The sequence below is a fragment of the Mustela erminea genome, chromosome 12 (genome assembly GCF_009829155.1).
Source record: "Mustela erminea isolate mMusErm1 chromosome 12, mMusErm1.Pri, whole genome shotgun sequence".
In the NCBI taxonomy this organism is placed as follows: domain Eukaryota; kingdom Metazoa; phylum Chordata; class Mammalia; order Carnivora; family Mustelidae; genus Mustela; species Mustela erminea.
The window spans coordinates 81,016,957-81,035,579 of record NC_045625.1 but is presented as its reverse complement, the minus strand read 5'-3'; the positions used below and the strand labels follow the sequence as shown (position 1 = coordinate 81,035,579).

Here is an 18,623-nt window from a genome sequence, read left to right as displayed (position 1 = left end):
ATGGAGTGGATTATGCTAGTCAGCTACACTTGAAAGATAATGAATATTATTTATTGAGTGTGAAACACTTACCAGGTATTATACTAATGATCACAAAATCCCTGAAAGGTTAGAGTTCATTATTGCCTCTTTTTTTCTAATACTCGGGAAATCCTTAGTACAGTACAGTAGAGCACAGAGTACATCTTTCATTTGTCCATCTGAGAGAAACACCAACAAAGATGGCGCATATCTCAAAGCCTAGCGCTAAGGCATGTGCTCAAGGTTGCAGGAAAGATCAGGATGTGGCAGGGGACGTGTAAAACAAAGGAGAACCATCCCAACAGCTGGCTCATCCCAATAGGCTGAAGGAGGACGCTATGGTGCGCTTGTGCATGGTGAGCGTGGCGTGCTGTTGGACGACATTCATGGAGAGTCTTGGCACATGGCTCAGTTTGCCGGGACATGACACATAGCCTTTGAGGCCTTGGTATCTGTCCTGAGTGAGATGGCTGGAAACAGGGTAAGATGCAAAAGTTACCAGATGACAGGAAGACACAAGCAGTTGAGGGAGGCAAAGCCTACAAACATCGATGAGAAACCAGACTCTTTCCTTGTAGGGTTCCTACAGCTTCAGGTGTAGCAGGAGCTCACAGAGGTGGAAACCTGCCCTAGAGCAGGTCTTCACTTTTCTTAAAGAATTTGCCCAAGAAACAGGACAAAATCCTTATCTTTAAATGGCTAGGAGATCTTGGGAAATTTAATTCAACTCCTGGGATCTCCATTTTCATCTATCAAGTTAAAATTAGAACCCTGAGATAGTATATACAGTTCCATGTGATTTGATTTTACAGAACATTAATTGCTCAGAAGATTTTGAAAATAACCCTACATGAGTGTTCATTATAATCCAATTAAAACACCTCCAGATTAGGTAAAATTTCAGATGAAAAAATTTTATTATACAATGGAAACTCAAAAAGGTTACACTGTGAGCTCTCAGAGTGTTTGTCTAAGATACTGAAACTTTTTATTAATGCTCAGGTAGCAAGCTAGCCACGTGTTTTTTTGCCTCGTAGTAACTACCCTTCACATTGATTTAGATTATAACATACCTTTATAACAAATATGGCTAATTAATATTTGATTGGCTAATATTGTTACTGCCCAAAGCTACAATTCTCTACTAAATTCTGCACAGTGGGGGTGGGGGCAGGAACAACCTCACACGAGGAACCCCAGTAGCCCTCCCAGTAGATACTAGGCATACTTCATACTTACTATTGAAATTATATGTTTAAAATAGTGAAAATCATGGTAAATATACGAAATATTTACATGGGTTATTGTGTAGTGTTTAAGACAGACTGACATGGTGTGGTCAGGGAATAGAAAGCTCTGGCTAAATGAACAGAAGTGTCAAATAATGTATCTGGATAACTGACAGTCTGCTCACCTAACAACTATACTACGCATATTCAAATCCTGGAGGATTAAAAAAGATACCAATTTGGGGATGTAATATCCTGAAGTATCTTAAATTTTATAGCTCTTGTCAAAGGCAAGTTCTTATTCTGAAAATCTCTTGAAGTCCCTTTACCTAACCCAAAGAAAAATTAGTCTCCATCATTGGTTTTCTCTGTGTTTTTCAGTAGTGAAACCCTCGAGTGCATTCTTATACAATACTCCAGTTAAGCTGAAAGTTGTATCTTATCACTCTAAGTTCACATAAAAAATTTACTTATTATAGGGGCGCCTGGGTGGCTCAGTGGGTTAAAGCCTCTGCCTTTGGCTCGGGTCATGATCTCAGGGTCCTGGCATCGAGCCCCATATCAGACTCTCTGTTCTCTCCCCTCTGTCTCTCTCTCTGCCTGTCTCTCTGCCTACTTGTGATCTCTCTCTCTCTGTCAGATAAGTAAATAAAATCTTTTAAAAAATTTTACTTATTATAAAGTCAATCAACAGAGAATACATTCTGTTCTGATACATCAAAAAATGTGAAATCACAGGATAGAAAGTTATAGTGTTATTTCTGATTCCTTACCAATGTATTCATAGATTTCATTTTCATTGGACAGGTTCATGAATTTGCTTTATACCACCAAGCATTCGTGTAGAATTTTTTTTTTTAAGATTTTAGGGGTGCCTGAGTGGCTCAATGGGTTAAGCCTCTGCCTTCAGCTCAGGCCATGATCTCAGGGTCCTGGGATCAAGCCCCACATCAGACTCTCCGCTCAGCAGGGAGCCTGCTTCCTGCCTTACTGCCCACTTGTGATCTCTGTCAAATAAATAAAATCTTAAAAAAAAAAAAAGTTCCATTTCTGTGACTCCATGTGGTTGTACCGTCTCCACAGGGCAGAGAAAAGGAGGGATTTACAACTACAGAACAAATATTTCGACCAAAGAGGTCGTAGCAATGACATGAAGCAGGGATCACAAACTGAGCTGCATGGAGACGCCCAGCAGGGACCGTAAGCAGGTGAAGGGGACTGGACAAGGTCAGCTGTGGAGCAGAGAGCTCGTGACCTACTCACAGGGAGCCGGTCACAGCTTGGCAAACGCAGGGCTGCTGGGCAAAAGAACAGAGAGCTCCAGATGATTCTATAGCAACTCCTGAGGGCACTCACACCCTCGGATAACCGCCTCTCCTGGAGCAAGGACCAGACCTAGTGACTTACTGACAATGGAAAAACAACACAGAGCAAGTATCAGGGTGGCACTTCCGAGATTAGTTTATAGAAGATTCTGACTTGGGTCTTACTAGGACGCCTGTTGGCTCTCGTTTTTGTTCCAATAAAACAAAATGCCACATGATGAGCTACCTCTTGGAGAGGCCCATGTGAACAAGAACCAAGGGGACGTTTAACCAACTCCCCAGGAAGGAAGTGAATCCTTCCAACAACCTTGACAGTGAGTCTGGATGAGCCTCTCCCACTCAACTCCTCAAATGGCAGTAACCCCAGAGGACACCTAACGAGCACCTTTGTAAGAAATATCGAGCCAGAGGACCCAGTTAGGCTGCACCTGGGTTCCTGACCCGTAGAAATTGAGATCACGAATATTATTGCTTTAAGCAGTAGCCAGCTAATGAAGAATGTCAAATTTTCTCATTTTCCTAAAGCAGCTGGAAATCCAGATTCACAATGTATAAAATCTCTCAGCTTTTTAAAGTGGAAAACCAAGTCTTTTAGTAGATAAATATGTAGCTATGTTTAAAGGATAAAAGGGGCTAGAAAAAAAAAAGGGGCTAGAAATTTCTAGTTTCTCACAGATACGGTAACAGGGAAAATGCCAGGGACCATCATCAAAAGTGAATACACATTGATAAACATGTGCAATGAGAAAGAAGTCCTCTACAGTAAATATTTTTAAAAATTTCTTTTTTTTTTAAAGATTTTATTTATTGATTTGACAGACAGAGATCACAAGGAGGCAGAGAGGCAGGCAGAGAGGGGGCTGGGAAGCAGGCTCCCGCTGAGCAGAGAGCCCATGATCCCAGGACTCTGGGATCATGACCCAAGCCGAAGGCAGAGGCTTTAATCCACTGAGCCACCCAGGTGCCCCTACAAAAAAATTTCTTATTATAAAGTTGAACCTGACAAGATAGTTGGTCTACAAAAATTAAGATGTTCCTGTTGCAAATAGGTATGACAATCAGTAATAAAACCAGAGAAAAAAAATCATAACAGAAATTCAGCAGAAAGAGACCTTGAATCATTCAGAGCTTTACTATTAAGTCTGCTTAACATTTTGCTCATGTGTTTCTACCGAATGGTAATAAGCAAGCTGCCAAATAAACCCACGGGATTATTTTCTCCCTTTTAAAAAAACTTGAAAAACTATACTATAGTTAATATTCCTGATTTGCTAACTGCTAGGAGAAAGAGGTGGATTTCTAATACAGAAATGTACTCAGGGATAGAAATCATACTAAAATATTTTAAGACAAACTGTTTCTATAAATTTGTGCCACAGAATTACCATAACCTCATCGGCTCTATTACCAATGATAGCTAATCTTGTCTTACTCAACATTTCATCTATCATTTCTATGACAATGAATCCCAAATGTGCATTTCTTTCCCTGTCCACATCCCTAAGCAACAATCCTCTATCTCCAATTGTTTCTCTAAGCTTTCTTCCTTATTCCCTTTCTCCGCAGATCTTCTCCCCCCTGCACTACTTGACCATAGTTTCATCCCATATCAAATCTGATTAAGTAAGTAACATGAAAGAGTATTTCCCTTTAGCTCTCCCCAAGAATGATACTGGTTCAAGCCCCCACCAACTAGCAACCTAACTGCTAGGTTATTTTCTTCTGTTCCTTTTTTTTTTTTCTTTCCAATGATTCACCCATTATTCACTTATACTACACACACATCTATAGCAATATAGAGCTCTATGAATAAAATTTCATTGAATAAAATATCAGTCATTGAAGATGAGACAGAATTTTGCCCCACATTACAAAATGCAATCACCACTGAATTTGTAATTGCCAAAATGGAATGAAATAAGCGAGGAGGTATTAGGAAGGAGATAGTGGATAACTGAAAGTTACAGATAAAAGCAACTGCAATCAATTTTAATGGCCTGGAAGTAGCAATAATTTTGCAGACATGAGACATGATCTTGGCTCACTGGGGACCTAAGGTCAGCGCTCCTCAGCAAGACTTGCTATTTAACACAGATTAGTTATCATAGACAGCTGTAAACCAGACTGTCTCGTCATCTCCTGAAACCCTCGGGGGAAGTTTGGCAAATCACACACTTTTAGATTACATTTTATTTCAATTTATCAGAAGACTTATACAGAGTCATTATTAAGAAAACAATACTTCCTGAAGTGAGTAGCCATTCTTAAATGAGTAGTTAAATGCTTATCGATGGAGCACTTAATATAGAACACACCTTTACGATCTTCCCAGTATGACTCACACCAAACACTTACTAACTTGATAAACCTGCATCTGATAAGATCTGCTCATGGCTAATATGAAACAATTCGGAAGACAACTGCCAAAATTAAATTCACCATTTTTTTTCCATTTAAAGTAGGAGAAATAAATACTAAGTTAGTGTGATATTACGCCTCCAGGACCAATAAACTGGGTTACTTCAAAAATAAGCAAATAATCATTTTTTAATGAGTTTTTCTCTTACAAATTTTAGCATATTTTTTTCCAAGTCTTCAGCTTAATTTTATAAACATGAGAGATAGATGATTAAGGTTTAGTATCAAGCAGAAGCTATTAGAATCTATCATTTAGAAACAAGTTTTGGGCACTTCACTATTAAGTATCTTTCGCCCTGCTAGGAGTATGAAGATATGGTGCTCTTTGACTTTAGGTTCTGTATATATACAGCATAAACAGAGAAGATGGGTTTATTACTAAAGTCAGGAAAACCATCATGGGTCAGTGATAATTAGTCCAGAAGAAATTATTCAAGATAGTGGTACCTCTAACGTACCCATTAATTTACAAAAATAAAAAATAAAAATTTTTTTAAAAACTATTATCTGCTTAGTATCATACTTCAAGAATACTACCATGTATTTTCTAAAAATCTGGCTTTGAAAAATAACCAGAAAAGAATCAAGCTCATTTCTCATGCCTAGGGGTACCAATCAAGTAGGTAAGGCAGTGTGGTTAAATGGAGTAGGCAGACACTTAGGAGTTAATTCTACCGGGATTTATCTTGGTTCCAGACTTCTGAATCTAGGTAATGGCAGTCGTACCAGACTGCATTGTACCTGCCAATAAAAAATTCCAGGGGCATCTGGGTGGGTCAGTGGCTTAAAGCCTCTGCCTTTGGCTCAAGTCATGATCCCAGGGTCCTGGGATCGAGCCCTGAATCGGGCTCTCGGCTCAGCGAGGATCTTGCTTCCTCCTCTCTCTTTCTCTGCCTGCCTCTCTGCCTACTTGTGATCTCTCTCTCTCTCTGTGTCAAATAAATAAATAAAATCTAAAAAAAAAATTCTAGGCAAAATATTTTTAAATATTTTTGACGGTGTGCACTTTTGGTTATAAAAGGACCAAAAGTAGACAGAACTAGAAATAATCTATCCCTTGAGAGATGAAAAGGACATTGAATGAGACCCAATGTATACAACCATTCTTCAGAAAGCACTATCTACTCTTCCCAGAGCAAGGGCTAGAAAAAAAAGAAAACTGGTAATCTTAATGGACTGAAGGATCAGTTATCAGAGTCTGGGGCGACCAGAAAAACTACAAATCAAGGAAGAAACTCCCTGAAGGAAGGTGGCCAGAAAGTAGGGAGTCTCAAAATGTTTTGATGCCTCCTAACTGCACACGTTCAAGGCAAAAGTCCACACAACCCAGGGGGAAAATATCTAGAAAGCTGAAAGAGCCAACTGAAGACTTCAGCAGCTGCCTCCCACATGAATTCAGGAGTATGGTATACACCTTGATCAATCCAGTGAAGCTCTCAGTTTGAGTTAAGATAGACAGAGAGAGATATATAGAAATACACAGACATCTAGATAGCTATCTCACATTCCAACATTCCATGACTAATGATTTTCCTTAGCTTAATGGCAAACCTGATATAGAACCACTCCAACAAAACCCAAAACCAAGCATCTAGGACATCAAGGTGATATCCCAGTAATTTAAGTGCTTGGTGAACAACATTCAACACTCTTGTAAGAGACATTATAGAATCCGGGGCGCCTGGGTGGCTCAGTGGGTTAAGCCTCTGCCTTCGGCTCGGGTCATGATCCCAGGGTCCTGGGATCGAGCCCCACATCGGGCTCTCTGCTCAACGGGGAGCCTGCTTCCTCCTCTCTCTCTGCCTGCCTCTCTGCCTACCTGTGATCTCTGTCTGTCAAATAAATAAATAAAATCTTAAAAAAAAAAGAGAGACATTATAGAATCCAAAGTGTCCTCAGTGTTTCCAACAGAAATCCCAGTGTATTCACAGACAAACATGAGAAGATAATTCATGGTCATAGAAGAAAAATTGACAGAAATAGGTCCACCGTCAAGGAAAATTTTGAAATTACTACAAAAGAATTAAAACAAAAAAGAACGTATGATCAGTGTGGAACTACAATATAAATTTAAGAATAAAGAGGTATTTAAAAAACAGTTTCAAACCCAATATGAAAACTATGGAGATAACCAATGGAAATTCTAGAGCTAAAGGAAAAGCAATATCTGAAATACAATATTTGATTGTTAAAGTCTTTGGCAAAATTCAACAGCTACATCTACTAAAACCCATTATCAATAGGAACGGTGGAGTGCCTGGGTGGTTCGGTCAGTTAAGCATTCAACTCTTGATTTCGACACAGGTCATGATCTCAGGATCATGGGCTCAAGCCCCACACTGAGCTCTGTGCTGAGCACGGACCCTGCTTAAGACTCTCCATCCCTGTCCCTGTCCCTCTGCCCCTCCTAACTCTCTTAATTAAAAAAAAAAAAAAATGGGTCCCTGGGTGGCTCAGTCGTTAGGCACCTGCCTTCAGTTCAGGTCATAATCCCAGGGTCCTGAGATGGAACCTCAGCAGGGAACCTGCTTCTCCCTCCCCGTCTGCCCCTCCCCTGCTTGTGTTCCCTCTCTTGCTGTCTCTCTCCCTCTGTCAAATAAATAATTAACATTTAAAAAAAAATAAAGAGGAATAGATGGGTACTTCCTTACACACACATATCCCTATACCTCAGAGTCAGTCAGCATCTCACTTTATGGGTAGAGTGTACAAACACTGCTATTAAGGTCAAAAATAGGGTGAAGACATGATACCCACCATCTACCAATACTATTCAGGATTATATTGGAGGTATTAATCAATGCAATTAGACTTGATAAATAAAGTCATCTGTATTTGCAAGTAACATGATACTGTATCAAGAAACACCTAGAGGGGTGCCTGGGTGGCTCAGTGGGTTAAAGCCTCTGCCTTCAGCCCGGGTCATGATCCTGGGGTCCTGGGATCGAGCCCCGCATCAGGCTCTCTGCTCAGCGGGGAGCCTGCTTCTTCCTCTCTTTCTTTCTCTCTCTCTGCCTGCCTTTCTGTCTACTTGTGATCTCTGTCTGTCAAATGAATAAATAAATTTTTTTTTAAAAAAAAGAAACACCTAGAGACTCAATGATATAGTTCAAAGAATTAGACAGGATAGCAGATACACAGTTAGCTTGCAAAATCAATATTCTTTATACAGTAACAATTAGAATGCAAGATGGAAGCAAACTTGATTCACAATGGCAACAAGAGAAATACTCAAATGAACACAATTAACTTCAAAGCCTTTATGAAGTAAATCATGAAAACACCCTCAAATTATATAAATGGAGGCTTGTGTAAATGGAAAACATTTCTTTTATTGCTTTAAAAGTTTTATTGTCAAGATACATGTTCTCATGAAATCTTGCCATTTGCAACAACGTGGATGGAACTAGAGGGTATTATGCTGAGAGAAGTCAATCAGAGTAAGACAACTATGATATGATCTCCATGAAATGAGGAAGTGGAGATGCAACGTGGAGGGTTTGGTGGGTAGGAAAAGAATAAATGAAACAAGATGGGATCAGGAGGGAGACAAACCACAAGGGACTCTTAATCTCACAAAACAAACTGAGGTTTGGGGGGAGAGGGGTAGGGAGAGGGTGGTGGGATTATGGACATGGGGGAGGGTTTGTGCTATAGTGAGTGCTGTGAAGTATGTAAACCTGTCGATTCACAGACCTGTACCCCTGGGGCTAATAATACATTATATGTTTATTAAAAAATTTAGAAATTATTAAAAAAAAGATACATGTTCTCTCAAATTTATAAATTTAATGTGATTGCCCTAAGAATCTCTTCTTGGACCTAGAAAGCTTGATACAATCCAAACAGAAAAATAGGTATACATGGATAACTGGGGCAACAGTGAAAAGGAGCTCAGAGTCAACAGTGAAAATCTAGCTCCACTGGATTTTTTCAACATACTACAAAGCCTCCAAAATTAAAGCAGTATGGTGGCCGAGGCATGAGTAGACCAATAAAACAATGAAATAGAATAGAAAGCCCCAAAATACATCTAACAACTTATGGAATTTTAGCACATTACACAAGTGGCATCTCAAATCATGGAGGCCACTCTTAATAGTATTGAGGCAACTGTACAACCATTTGGAAAATGTAACACAGGCAATCCGCTGGATCCCCTCCTCACACCACATACTAAAACTCCAAATGCATGTGATTTAAACTTTTTTAATATAACTGTCATCTGTAACCCAAATGTAGGGGAAGGCTCTCCACCAAGGACATAAAATCCATGTTCAATAAAAAGGCAGGTTTTGAACCTTGACAATATACAAATAATTATGTGGGGGGGGGACCATATTAAGAAATATTAAGAGAATTAAGAGACAGCCTGATACTAGAAGAAAATGCTTACCAAATCACATTTCTGATAAAGAGCATATATCCAGAATACACAAAGAGCTCTCAAATTTTCCACAAATAAGGCAATTTTTAAAAATGGGTACACAGCAGATACACCTCAATTACAATGGCAAAAAAAAAAAAAGGCAGTATCAAGTGCTGGCAAACATGTGCAACAACTAGAATTCTGATGTTGGAAATGTAAAATGGTATGGCCTCTTTGAAAACTGTTTTGTTTCTTGTGTAGACATCTACCTTTATGACACAGCATGATCACCTCTAGATTTTACATAATAAAAATGCAAATTTATAGCCACACAAATATCTGTACATGAGATTTATAGCTGCTATATTCAGAGCCATTTACAACTATGAACAACACAAGTGTCCTTCAGCCAATAAAGAGACACACTGTAGTAGAGATACATAATGGTACACTACTCAGCAATATGAAGTAGTCAACTACTAATTCACAGAGTTGGCAAGGATGTGGAACTCCTCCCATTCACTGCTGACAGAAATCAAAAACATTCTTACAAAGCTTCTTACAAAGCTAAAGATAGACTTATACAATCCAGCAATGCAATCCCAGGTATTTTCAACCAAAGGAGTTGAAAATTATGTCCATATAAAAACCTATACATTAATATTCATAGCAATAATCAATTACTATGAATTGGGAACAACCAAGTTCTCTTTTAATAGGTAAATTTTTAAAATTCATGTAATGAAATAGTGATAAATGAGCTATCAAGCTATGAAAACACATGAAGTTCTTAAATGCCTATTTCTAAGTCCATAAAATTTTTTTGTAGTAGTATCTATGGCATTCTACCTTTAGTGTAAGAAAAAAAGCAAAGGAGAATATATCTATTTTTGCAAAAGAAAACAAGAATAAACCAGAAAATAAACTTATTTCCTATAGAGGCTTAGAGTTAGGGTTAGCGCAAGAGAAGGTATAGGGTATCAATTTTTTTGGTAGGATTTTGACTTCCATAAGCATATTAATGTCCTATAGATGTAGAATATAAAATTAAACCAATAATAAGGACAACCTCAGAACTGAATGCAAAGGAATGTACTAAATTTTATTTTAAAACAATGTTACTGAAGAGGGAAAAAAAATAGTCCAAGTAGTTTTTCATCACAGTATTTACTATATACCTTCAGTATAGGTGGGGAGAGAAGATTCAAACAAATCTTGAACCTTTTTTTTTTTTTGTAGGTTGTTTTTCACAAGGGTCTTGGGGTAGGAATTCTGGATTTTATGTGTATTATATGTAACAATAAATGAACATGTGGATATTATTGGGAGCCAGGATATTCACATGGGAGAAAGAAGATTCAAATATAGAAAGGGATAAAAAGCACAGAAGAATGTTGTGGGATTAGCTTGGAAGTGGATTTTAACAAACTGATACAGGATTTGGGTTCGAAGATGTCAGTGTAGGAAGATCCTAAACTCCATCTCTCCCATAGATACAACATATATGCAACTATATATGGAATAATTTCCTCTAGAAAAGACCAGAAGACTGGTAAACCTAGCCTTTCCACCAAAGGACAGAAAGCACATCATTCTGACAGATAGGAGAGGCACAGATATCATCTCATTGAGAAAAACAAAAACAAAAACCAGGAGCAATGATTCACAATTGGGAGTGACCTCGCTCAAAAATACTGAACTTTTCCCTAAGAAGAGAGGATTTGTATGTCACATTAGGCACCCCAACCCTTAGACCCTGCATGAGAAAGACAAACTCTAAATACTGGGCTTTGAAAACCAATGGAGGTTATGTCCAGGAAAACCATACATCTGTAGGGAAACGAAAACCTACTCTTAAAGGACTTAAACACAGACTCACTCCCCCAGAACTCAGCCGAAAAATGCCAACTAGAAAAGGACCCAGATCATATTGCAGATGGGCACACAGAAGACACACTTGAGTACCTATATCTTATGGTCAGAAGAAACTACACTTCCACTCTTCACATAACATGTTGTACACAAGCTCACTCCTTCAAGATTGAGAAAGGCAGCTGATTTACCTAACACACAGAAACACAGAGTCCAGCAAAATTAGGAGACAGAGAAATACAGTCCAAGTGAAGAATAAGACATCAGAAAAAGACCTTAATGAAATGAAGATTAGCCATCTACCTGATAAAGAGTAGAAAGTAATCATCAGGTGGTTCTATTTCAAACTCACCTCCTCCACATAACACATCAAACTAAGAGAACAATCCCTCTTGAAGAACTGAGATGACTAAACCCAAGACAGAACAGCAAGAGACACCAAAACACAGTAAAACAGGGAAACCCCATCCCTAACACTGCACATGGCAGTGGGGAAGGTAATACCAAGGGACTGAAAACCAATCCCTCTATCCTTGAGCACAAGAAAGAAACAAAAAAGAAAAAAAGAACACTCTCTCTCTCTCTCTCTCTCTCTCTCTCCAGTTTAAGAAAGCAATTAGCATATAAAACAGTCAACACTAGAATTCTGCCAAATGGTACAGGAATGGCTGGGAAGCTCCCCAGGTCAGAGGGACTGGAGAACCCAACAGTTTACATTCACACCCCATCTTAAAAGTCTAGACTGGAGCAGGATCCAGACACCACAACAGCTAAATCTGGTTATCTCAGCAAGCTGGCTACTTCAGTAAGCTCAGGGTCCCCAAACCTACTCCAGCCCTAGTCATGTCAGAACACAGAAAAGAGGCCAAGGTTTAAAAGGGGCAAGGGCTATAAGAATGCTCTCCTCTCACCCATCTTAAAAGAACAGAGTCCGGATGCCATAAAGGGCAAGACTCAGTGCCATTATTAAGGGTCCCACACTATAATGAATGGGTCTAGACTCCCCAACTGGTAGGTCTGGTCTTAACAGAGAACTTGCAACCTCAGTGTTCTCAGTGTCCTCAAGCCTACATGATCTTCCCTGTGATGCTGGGGCACAGAAAACGAGCCATGGTTTTGTGGGCATTTGTTTTTGGTTTTAGTTTTTACTTTTATTGTTTTTACTTTTAAAATTTTATTTTCTCTTGATTTTCCTTTCCTATAGTTTTTTCTTTATTCTTTCACTAAAAAGCCACAGCTTAAAAGAAAAACTAGCATAGAAAGTCATAGCTCCAGCCAGCCAGCAAGTCACCAAGCACACACACTGTACTTAAGGGACACCATTCACAAGACCACTATTTCAAGCTTAGAAGTAGCCATTTTGCCTAATCCATAGAAACACACACAGAAAGTCAAGCAAAATGCTTAAATATGCTCGAGAGTGAGCAAAGAAAAACCGCAGAAACAGAACCACACAAAACAGACATAATATGCCTGATAAAGAATTTACAGTAATGATTGTGAAGACCACTAGGCTTGAAAAAAGAACTCGGACCTTCAGTATATTAAAATATTGAAAAGAACCAACCAGAGTTAAATATAACTTAAAAAACACTGGGGGTGGGGGGGACCAACACTAGAGGGAATTAACAGTAGATTACCAGATGCAGAAGAACATATCAACAATCTGGAAGACAGGGTAATGCAAAGCACACAAGCTGAACAGCAAAAATAGTAAAGAATTTTTAAAGATCAGAATAAATTAAAAGATCTCTTGGAAAACATCAAGCACACATTGCCATTATAGGTGTTCCAGGAAAAAGGTGTAGAAAACTTCACTGAATAATAACTGAAAACTTCCCTATCCTAGGAAAGGAAATAGACATCCAAGTCCAAGAAGCAGAGTTCCAAACATGGGGAATCCAAGGAAGTCCACACCATGCTACATAATAATTAAAATGTCAAAGGTTAAATAAAAATATCAAATCTTAAAAGCAGCAAGAGAGAAACAAACAAAAAAGTTACCTATGAGGGAAAACCTATAAGGCTATCAGCTGATTTTTCAGCACAAACTTTCCAAGCCAGAAGAGAATGGTAGATATAGTCAAAGTGCAGAAAGGGGGGGAAAAAAAAAAACCACACACCTAAAATCAAGAACATTCTACAAAGTAAGATAACCCCCACCCCTTCAAATCTCAATGATAAAGCATTTTGAAGACAAACTGAGAGGATAAAAAGGAGTTTATCATCACTAAACTAGCCTTACAAGAAATGTTAAGAGGACTTCTTTAAGTAGAAAAGAGATGGCCGTAATTAGACATAAGAAAACTATGAATAAAAAGATATAAAATATGACAAATATGACAATATAAACGTACAATGTGGAGAAGGGAATCAAGAGGAAAGAAGGGAATAAGAAAGATTTCTTCTTTTTCTATTTAGAACATTTTTGAACTTAAATTACCAAATTAATATTGTTTGTTATTTACTTAGGAGGCAATATATGAACCTCACGGTAACTACATACCCCAAATCTATGGGACACACACACACACACACACAGAAAGCCAAATGAACCCAAAGGACACTCATCTATCACAAATAGCAAAAAGGAAAAAGAACTACAAAAACAACCAGAAAATGAATTCCTAAAAAGCAACTATATACCTGTCAATAATTACCTTAAACCTAAATGGCCTAAATGCTCCAATTAAAAGGCAGAGTGGCAGAAAGGATTAAAAAAAAAAAAATGACATATCTCTATGCTGCCTACAAGAGATTCACCATAGATCTAAAAATGCATACAAACTGAAAGTGAAGTGATGGAAAAGCATTCACCATGCAAACAGAAGTGGAAGTAAAAAAAAAAAAGCTAGAGTAGCAATATTTAGACAAGCTAGACTTTAAAATAAAGACTGTAATGAAAGACAATGAAGAGCATTACATAATGATAAAATGATCAATCCGACAAGAGGACATTATATTGTCAATACCTACACACCCAACAATGGATCTCCTAAACACATAAAGCAAATATTAATGAACATAAAGAGAGAAATTAATGGTAATACAATAGGCAACTTTAACACTCCACTCACCTCAATGGATAGACCATCCATCCAGAGATATCAATAAGGCTACCATCTTTGAAGGACACAATGGACCAGATGGACATATTATTCAGAACATTCCATCCAAAAACAGAATACACACTCTGTAGGGGCACGTGGAACAAACTTCAGAAGAGATCACATATTAAATTTACTGAGGCTTGTTTTATGGCTTAAGAATAATGAAACAATGCCATGCATCTTTCCTGACCACAATACAATGACACTAGAAACCACAAGAAAAAAACCTGGGGGGAAAAAAAAAAGCAGCAACATCTAGAGACCAAACAGCATGATACTAAACAACCAGAGGGTCAATGAAGAAATCAAAGAAACTAAAAAATGAAAACAAAACAAAACAAAAAAAATGGAGACAAATGAAAACGAAAGTAACACACGAAATTCTCCGGGACACTGAGAAAGCAGTTTTAAAAGGAAAAGATAGCGCAGTGCAGGCCTATCTTAACAAAAACCTCAAACTATCTAACATTCCACCTAAAGGAACTAGGAAAAAAAAGAAAAAAAAAAGAACAAAACCCAAGGTGAGTTGAAGAAAGGAAATAAAGAGGAGAGCTGATTTTTCAGCACAAACTTTTTTTTTTGTCTCTATATAAAGATACAGAAACAAAAAAAAAACAAAAACCAAAAAACAAACAATGAAACCAAGAGCTGGTTCTTTGAAAGGACCCAAATAAACAACATCAAAAATGAGAGGACAAGTAACAACAGACATTACAGAGATACAAATGTTTCCAATACTATAAGAAGTAAGCAAACAAACTGGAAAACTAAGAGGAAATGGATAAATTCCTGGCAACCTATAATCTTCTCGAATTGAACCAGGAAGAAACAGAAAATCTCAATAGACCAGTTGCAAATAACTCCATCTTACTGGTTATCAAAACCCTCCCCAAAAATACAAGTCGAGGACCAGATGAATTCACAGGTGAATTCTACCAGACATTTAAAGAACACTATAGAACTATTCTCCTCAAACTATTAAAAAAAAAAAAAAATAGAAGGAAAGCTTCCAAATACTTTCTGTGAGGCCAACATTACCCTGATACCAAAACCAAAGACACCACTAAAAAAGAACTATAGACCAATATCCTTGACACATACAGATGCAAAAACCCTCAAAATATTAGCAAACCAAATCCAACAATACATTAAAAATATCATTAACAATGATTAGGTGAGATTTATTTCTGGGATACAAAGGTGGATGGATATTCACAAATACATCCATCCCTAATAAAAACTCTCAATAAAATGGGGATGGAGGGAATATACCTCAACATAATAAAGGCCATATATGAAAAATCCACAGCTAACATCATCCTCGGGGGTAAAAAACAGTTTTCCTTGTAAGGCCAAAAACAAGACAAGGATGTCCACTCTTGCTACCTTTATTCAACATAGTACTTTAAGTCCTAGCCACAGCAATCAAACAAGGAAAAGAAATAAGAGGCATACATACTGGTAAAGAAGTTAAATTGTCACTATGGCAAATGACACAGTACTACACATACAAAACCCTAAAGACTCCACCAAAATACTGGAATAAACAAATTCAGCAAAGTGGCAAGGTATATAATTAACAGTCAGAAATCATCACTATTTCTGTATATTAACAAAAAGTTTCAAAGAGAAATTTTTTTTAATTAATTAATTTATTTATTTTCAGAAAAACAGTATTCATTATTTTTTCACCACACCCAGTGCTCCATGCAATCCGTGCCCTCTATAATACCCACCACCTGGTACCCCAACCTCCCACCCCCCCGCCACTTCAAACCCCTCAGATTGTTTTTCAGAGTCCATAGTCTCTCATGATTCACCTCCCCTTCCAATTTACCCCAACTCCCTTCTCCTCTCTAACACCCCTTGTCCTACATGATATTTGTTGAAACCACATTTAAATAAAACCTCTGAAGGAGCCTCTAAGAGCCAGATGACTTTCCTTTGCCTTTGGTACCCCCACCAGCTCGGTAATTTAGGAGGTGAACACAGCTGTGGGATAGAGTAGGCTGGTGAGCATCAGACTGAGACTAAGCGGTATGATGCAGGACCCCTATCGGACTGGTATAAATGGTCCCCTAGACCTGCGCTTATGCCTTAAAGGAGGCATGATCCCCAGTGCATGTGTGAGACATACTTAATACAAAGAGAAATTTTTAGAAACAATTTACAATTGCACCAAAAAGAAAATATTCAGAAATTAACTTGCCAAGGAAGTTAAAGACCTGAACTTTGGAAACTAAAACACTGAGGAAAGAAATTGAAGGAGACACTAATGGAAAGATAATTCTGTGTTCAGGTTGAAAGAACTAATATTGTTAAAATATCTGTATTACACAAAGCTATCTACAGATTCAATGCAATCCCTATTAAAATATCAACAGTATTTTTCACAAAACTAAAACAAATACTAACATTTGTATGGAACCACAGAACACCCCAAAGAGCTAAAGCAATCCTGAAGAAAAAGAATGAAGCTGGAGGTATCAAAATTCTAGATTTGGGGGTACCTGGGTGGCTCAGTTGGTTAAGTGTCTGTTTTCTGCTGGGGTCATGATCCCAGGGTCCCGGAATCAAGTCCCACACCAGGCTCCCTGCTCAGAGGGGATCCTGCTTCTCCCTCTGCATGTCTCTCCCCATGTTCATGCTCTCACTCTCTCTCTCTCACTCTCTATCAAATAAATAAATAAAATCTTTAAAAAGAAAATCTAGATTTCAAGACATACTAAAATCTGTAGCAGTCAAAACAGTATAGTATTGGCACAAAAACAGACATATCGATTGATGAAAAGAATAGAGACCCCATAAATAGTCCCATATTTATGTGGCCAACTAATCTACAGCAAAGGAGACAAGAATATACAATGGGAAAAAGACAGTCTCCTCAACAAATGGTGCTGGGAAAACTGGAAAGCTAACTATACCCAGACTACTTTTGGATGCCATACACAAAAATAAACTCAAAATGAATACAGACCTAAGTGAGTCCTGAAATCATAAAAACCCTAGAAGAGAATGCAGTAATTTCTGAAATCGAGCACAGCATCACCTTTCTAGGTAGGTCTCCTACGACAAGCAAAAGCAGAAATGAACTATTGCTACTACATCAAAATAAAGCTTTTGCACAGTCAAGGAAACCATCAACACAACAAAAGGACAAGCTACTGAATGGGAGAAGATATTTCCAAATGATGTATCAGCAGCCAGATTCTATAAATACCTTACACACCACCACCAAAAAAACCTCTTCACAATCTGATTAAAAATGGGCAGAGGATATGAATAGACATTTTTCCAGAAACAATATACAGAAGACCAACAGACACATAAAAAGATGTTCAACATCACTAATCATCGGGGAAATGCAATTCAAAACCACAGTATCATCTCACAGCAGTTAGAATGGCTAAAATCAAGACAAGACACAAGAGTTGGTGAGGATGTGGAGAAAGAGGAACTCTCATGCACTGTTTGACCAATGTCCTTTGGTCCAGCCACTGTGGGAAAAGTATGAAATCTCCTCAAAAAGTTAAAAGAACTTACATGAGAGGAAACCCCACAGAAATGCCCTATGATCTAGTACTTCTACTCTTGGGTATTTACCCAGGAATGCACCCCTGTGTTTACTGCAGCATTATTTACAACGGCCAAGACACGGATGACATCTAAGTGCACATCAATAGCGAAATGGACATGGAAAATTGTATGTATACTGGGGAAACTATACAGCCATTTAAAAAAGGAAGAGATTGTGCCATTTGTGACAACACAGATGGACCCAGAGGGTATCGTGCTCGTGAATCAGACTGAGGAAGACTAATGCCACACGACTCTACTCATAGATGGAATCTTCAAGAAAGAAAACAAAAAGAATCAGAAGTATAAATACAGAGGACTAATGGTTGCCAGAGGGGAAAGAGGTGAATGGGTGGGTGAATGGGTCAAGGGGAGAGGGAGACACAGGCCTGTAGTTGCAGAATGAGTCATTCATAATAAAAGACCATAAGGAATATAGTCTATATGGAAATAGCGATGTAGTGGGACAGATGTAGCTTTACTTGTGATCTTTGTATTTTACTAAACTTTATATTTTAGTGGTGAACACGTATAAACTTACAAATCACCAAGCTGTACACCTGAAATGAATGTAACACTGTGTCAGCCATACTGTTTGTGAAAGTGCCCAGTACAGCATCAACTACCCAAAAGAAAGCAGTAGAGAATTTTGCTGCCCTAAGATACCGAATCACAAGTAACAGACCAATTTGCCTGATGAATA

The 18,623-nt window shown here is 38.2% G+C and overlaps 1 protein-coding gene across 9 annotated transcripts in view; it reads right to left on the bottom strand.

Annotated features, from left to right (window-relative positions):
- The window catches only part of TRPM3 (transient receptor potential cation channel subfamily M member 3), a 785,382-nt gene that overhangs the window by 670,260 nt on the left and 96,499 nt on the right, over nucleotides 1–18,623 (bottom strand). The window lies entirely within an intron of this gene.